Source organism: Eubalaena glacialis, chromosome X (assembly GCF_028564815.1).
Source record: "Eubalaena glacialis isolate mEubGla1 chromosome X, mEubGla1.1.hap2.+ XY, whole genome shotgun sequence".
Taxonomy (NCBI): domain Eukaryota; kingdom Metazoa; phylum Chordata; class Mammalia; order Artiodactyla; family Balaenidae; genus Eubalaena; species Eubalaena glacialis.
This window is the reverse complement of record NC_083736.1, coordinates 25,412,830-25,419,119: the sequence shown is the minus strand read 5'-3', so window position 1 is coordinate 25,419,119 and position 6,290 is coordinate 25,412,830. Positions and strand designations below refer to the sequence as shown.

The 6,290-nt window shown below is 35.0% G+C and overlaps 1 non-coding gene across 1 annotated transcript; it reads left to right on the top strand.

Moving 5' to 3' along the window:
* The first annotated feature begins 4,416 nt into the window (after positions 1 to 4,416).
* Positions 4,417 to 4,523, top strand: LOC133082840 (U6 spliceosomal RNA). Its single transcript, XR_009699057.1, has one exon. It is a non-coding gene; the product is annotated as a U6 spliceosomal RNA (small nuclear RNA).
* Positions 4,524 to 6,290: the final 1,767 nt, after the last annotated feature.

The following is a 6,290-nucleotide window of genomic DNA, read 5'->3' as shown; positions in this document are numbered from 1 at the left end:
TTTTCACCTGAACTCTAACCCCATGCTTGCTATTTCCTCATTATCCTGATACTCTGAATATACTGCTTTTATATGCTAAAATAGAACACTTGGATACCTCAGGAACCTTAAGAGCCCACACAAGGCACATCAACTTATGACTCCTGCTATCCATTTTCCATTACTCCGTTCTTTCCACAGGCCAACTTTGGTCATTGGTTCACATGGAACAATCATGAGAACCACCTGAAACGTGCTAATATGTGGCAGGGCCTTACACTGGGCAAACCTGAGAAAACACTTAATCTAGCTCAAAGGAGAGGATAAGCCCTTCTAGTCTAGGCTTCTTTGACTGAGACTCCGTGTTGAGATAGGTCTATGGTAGAAGGGACTTTAAATGGATTAATTTTTCATCTCCTCCTCCTCTTCTTCCTTACTCTAACAAACTTTTTTGAACACTTATTCTTTGCCAGATACCACTGAACATGACTTTAGTTGGATTATCTTATCTCAAAATGATATCAAATCTATGCAAAAGGCATTATAATATCCTCCATTTTTCAGATGAAGAAGAAAGGCACTGATAGGTCAAGTAGCTTATATAGGAAAAGGTGGGTCTGAGATTCACTTAAACCCCAAAGTCAAGCACAAGTTGATGTTGTCTGTCTGCACAGCTTTTTAAATTATAAATCTAATTACATATATATATGCTTATTGTAAAAATCCAAACAATGTACAAAAGAGTAAAGAGGCAGGTGAAAATTCCCCCAACTCTGACAGTCCGACAGAAAACTGTTAGCACTAGGATGAATATCATTCTTGATGTGCTCATGCATATATATACGCACAGAAATAGTTATCTAAAATGTATTTGTATAATTCATATACATTTATAGTAGATATATTGCTATCAACATCATATGATATCAAAATCATATTCTGTTCTATTATCTCCCTTTTCACTCTCTAGTATGTGTAGCTGCGTAGTAATTCAATGTATGGGTATACTATAATTCTTATCATATTGCATTATAATTTTATGACGTATGTGCCCTCCTCACAAGACTGAGTATTTATTGAGAACAGAGAATCCTAGAGGTATTTGTTTTTAATAGATCTGTTTTTTTAATAGAACCCCCAAAATGAACACAGCACCTAGTAGATGGAAAAATATTTGAATGGATGGGTGGATGGATGGATGAATGGATGGATGGACAGAAAGAAAGATGAGCAGTATGGTGGATGTCTAAAGAAACAAAGAACTATTGGGTTATTACTGACACAGTTCATGTGAGAAGAGTAAAGTAATAAGAGCCTAAAGTAGGGTATAAACGTAGTAATGGAAGGAGGTGAAGGGTCAATAAAGCTATTTTGAATAGCTATTTTTTGCTTTTAAAAACATTTATCTCAAATTTTTAATAACATGGCTTTTAATAACATGGCTTTAAAGTAACTAAATAGTACACTGGTTTCCTGTGGGTTATTGACTTTTATATTTTATCTTCAAAATTTGACTTACTATTGCATTTTGTCAGGGTTTCATTTGTATATTGGATAATTATATTACGTATTCCTTTGACTACCTTTCCCACCATGATTCTAAGTTTAATTGTGTGGTGACTCACCAACATTGATTCTTGCAGGAGTTTCTGTTCATCATCCAGCACAATGTCCCTCATAGGTTCTAGAAATAATTGCTAGAGAAAAATAATTTGTTTGAGCAAAACCTTTACTCCATTTCTTATTCCAAAGAAATATTCTATGATTGAAGAATAATAATGATAATAATTTATTGTGTCTACAATGTCATACACAGCAATAAGTGATATATACAAGTATTATTTTAAAAATAATTTAATCCTCACAACTATGAGGAAGTTAATAAAGTGACAAAGTGGCCAGGTCATCGTATAAAACCAGTTCAATATGACCTCAAAGCTTATTCCTTCCTTCCCTGGGAGGAAACATTACTCTATAGCCTCTTTTTATGACCATCTTCCTCAAATCTGTAGGTTTCTGACCTTCATTTAAAACTTTAGCTTAGTTCTGTTTCCCTGGTCACGTAACTTGTAGAGTGGCAATGATCAGACAAAACATAAAAGGTCTTTCCTCTACTTAAGTCTACTTCACTGTGTGGGTTCACTGCTCTCCTGCTTCCCTGTAAGGGGGCCTAATCCTGTCTCATTTCTTGAACAAATATGTGCTTACTGGCCAGAGTATTGAGTCTCTATACATCCCTCACTTTTTCCATCAGGCTGTCCTTAGGCTGCTTTGGGATTGAGTTCACAGTGTTTGGTAACTGAACTAGCAAGGATGTCCCTAATTCCCTTACTTTAACAAACATCTGGAAAGTAAATCTGATTTTATCTTCCACCATATCCATCAGTATCGTGTCCACTTTCTGTGGGGTGACTGAAAGGCCCACTAAAATGTAGTCACTACCAACCTCTCACCTTTTTCTCCACTCGTACAGTCCTCCTGCATAGTAGCTGAATTTCCTAATCAGACAACACCCTTTCTGAAGTCTGATTTGCACATGTGGCTCCCCTCAACTTGATTTTCTTTCACCTACAAAGTGTCTCCTTGGTGAATGCCAACTCATTTCAAAATATTTCATCTTTGGGAATGTTGTCTGACATGATTAGGTAGAGTTGAATACCTCAGGGAACAAACCTCTACTTGACGTTAGACTTCAGTTGACATGAGTCACATTTGAAGATTGCTACATCACCCCTTGGAATGAGTTTCCCAGCAGTCCTACCTGCTCCCCACTATAGAGCGATGATTTTGTGCCAGCTCTACCTCTTTAAGAGAGTGATTGTCAAACCTTGCCCCAAATACTGGAAACCATCAAGGCCAGAAGGCAATGGGATTACATATTCAAAGTGCTAAAAGAAAAAGATTGTCAACCAAGAGTCCTATATTTGGCAAAACTATTCTTCAGAAATGAAGAAGAAATTACAACATTCCCAGATAAACAACAACTAAGAGAATTAGTCACTAGGAGATCTACCCTATAAGAAATACTAAAGAGAGTCCTTCAGGCTGAAATGAAAGAACACCAGAGAGTAACTCAATTCCACATGATGTGTTGATTAAAGGGTACACAGTTTTACTTATGCTCATAAAGAAAAAAAAAATGACAGGGAGAAAAATTTCAGAAGTGATAGTTCAGTTTATGGTATTGTATATGGTGATGGTTTCACAGGTGTATGCTTATCTTCAGACTCATCAAGATGTATACATTAAACATGTGCAGCCTTTGTGTATGTCAATCATACCTCAATACAAAAATAAAAAGCACAAGGTAAATCAGTAAATATAAAAGACAGTATAAATGTATTTTTCTTAATAACTCTTTTCTTCTCCTATATGGTTTAAAAGACAACAGCATAAAGCAATAATTATAAAATTGTATCAATGAGTTTGTAAGGTATAGTAAATATAGTGTATAACATACGCATAGTATATAATGCATAATAAAGGTGTAATTTGTATGACAATAATAGCATGAAGGAGGAGGTGGGAAAGGAGCTATATTGGAGCAAAGTATACTATTGAAATTAAGTTAGTATTAATCTGAATTAGGTTGTTTTAAATTATGATGCTAATTTTAATCCCCAGGGCAACCAGCAAGAAAATAACTCAAAGCAATATTGTACTGCTAAAGGCTAGATTGTACTACCTGGAGAATAAAAAAGATTATTGACTACAGCTGAAAGCAGAAAGAGAACTATTCTTTCTATATATGTAATTTCTCAATTTGTAAAAGATTGTGGCTTTAACTCTGTACATGAATTAGGTAGCATCTACACAGTAGAAAAACATATAGGTTAATTGTTAATTTAGTCAAATAACACTTAAAAACCACAGTATAGTGCCCCAAAGTAACAGAGTCATTTTATTTCACAGACCTGTTCTGTTGTTTAAGCATATACAGTTGACCCTTGAACGACATGGATTTGAAATGTGCAGGTCCGTTACATGCAGATTTTCTTCAGTTAATACAGTCAGTCCTCCATATCTGCAGGTTCTGCACCTGGGCAGATGCAGAATCCATGGATACAGAGGGCTGACTATGGAACTTGAGCATCCAGGGATTTGGTATCTGTAGTGGGTCCTGGAACCAGTACCCTGCGGACTAACTGACAACTGTAGTCACATTCCTGATCAATTGTGTCCCTAATGATTTATTTTGTTTAGCATTTCCAGTGGCTGCAAATTACCTCTTAGTCTAGAATATATATTTGTATTACAAAAAGACAGTACTTGACTCTGATGATGTAATCTCTTTCTGAAGTGTTCTATAAGATTAGTAGAATACTGAGCCATATGTGGGCTATATTGATAAGGTTCATGTGCAAATGAAATAATGTTAAGGCAAAAAATTAAAAAGCTGGACATACAGAGTGGCTATCATGAAAAAGTCTACAACTAGCGCTCGCTTCAGCAGCACATATACTAAAATTGGAATGATACAGAGAAGATTAGCATGGCCCCTGCGCAAGGATGACACACAAATTCGTGAAGCGTTCCGTATTTTTAGACCTAAATTTAAGACCAGACACTATAAACCTCTTAGAGGAAAACAAAGGAAGAACACTCGTTGACATAAATCACAGCAAGATCTTTTTTGACCCACCTTCTAGAGTAATGGAAATAAAAACAAAAATAAACAAATGGGACCTAATGGAACTTAAAAGCTTTTGCACAGCAAGGGAAACCATAAACAAGACGAAAAGACAACCCTCAGAATGGGAGAAAACATTTGCAAACAAATCAACGGACAAAGGATTAATCTCCAAAATATACAAACAGCACATGCAGCACAATATCAAAAAAACCAAACAACCCAATCAAAAAATGGGCGGAAGACCTAAATAGACATTTCTCCAAAGAAGACATACAGATGGCCAAGAAGCACATGAAAAGCTGCTAAACATCACTAATTATTAGAGAAATGCAAATCAAAACTACAGTGAGGTGTCACCGCATACCAGTCAGAATGGCCATCATCACAAAATCGACAAACAATAAATGCTGGAGAGGGTGTGGAGAAAAGGGAACCCTTTTGCACTGTTGGTGGGAATGTAAATTGATACAGCCACTATGGAGAACAGTATGGAGGTTCCTTAAAAAACTAAAAATAGAATTACCATATGACACATCAATCCCACTACTGGGCATACACCCAGAGAAAACCATAATTCAAAAAGACACATGCACCCCAATGTTCATTGCAGCACTATTTACAATAGCCAGGCCATGGAAGCAACCTAAATGTCCATCAACAGAGGAATGGATAAAGAAGATGTGGTACATGTATACAAGGGAATATTACTCAGCCAGAAAAAAGAACAGCAACATGGATGGACCTAGAGATTATCATACTAAGTGAAGTTAAGTCAGACAAAGACAATTATTATATGATATCACTTATATATGGACTCTAAAAAATAATGCATATGAATCAATATACAAAACAGAAACAGCCTCACACACATAGAAAAAAAACTTATGGTTACCAAAGGGGAAAGGAGGGGGGAGGAGGATAAATTAGAAGTAGGGGATTAACAGGTACACACTACTATATATAAAACAGATAAACAACAAGGATTTACTGCATAATATTTTTAATATCTTTTAATAACCTATAATGGAAAATAATCTGAAAAAATATGTATAATTGAAAATAATCTAAAAAAATATATATAACTGAATCACTTTGCTGTACACCTAAAACTAACACAATATTATAAATCAACTCTATTTCAATTAAACAAAAGCTGGACACAAAATGAAATGTGTACATTAATAACAATTATGTAAAAGTACTGTACATATTAGTGAAAAAATAAAAGAACTCAGAGGGTAAAAATAAACACTAAGGGAACTCTAGATTCATATGACTATCTAAAGAACTGTGAGTGAGAGTTTGATTGTTATAGAAAACGGGACAAAGCCACTTTGGACAGAAGGAAAATGATAAGAAAGTGAGGGTAGAAAGAAGAAAACAAAAAACACGTAAAATTTCAAATAAACAACCTAACCTTCCATCTAAGGGAATTAGAAAAAGAAGAACAAAGAAAGCCCTAATTCAGCAGAAGGAAGGAAATAATAAAGGTCATAGAGGAAAGGAAGAAAAGAGAGACCAAAAAAAAAAAAAAAAAAGAAAAAGAAATCAATGAAACCAAGAGCTGGTTCTTTGAAAAGATAAGCAAAATTGACAAACCTTTAGCCAGACTCATCAAGAAGAAAGTTTATCTTATTATAAACAAAATAAGAAATGAAAGAGGAAAAATAACAACTGA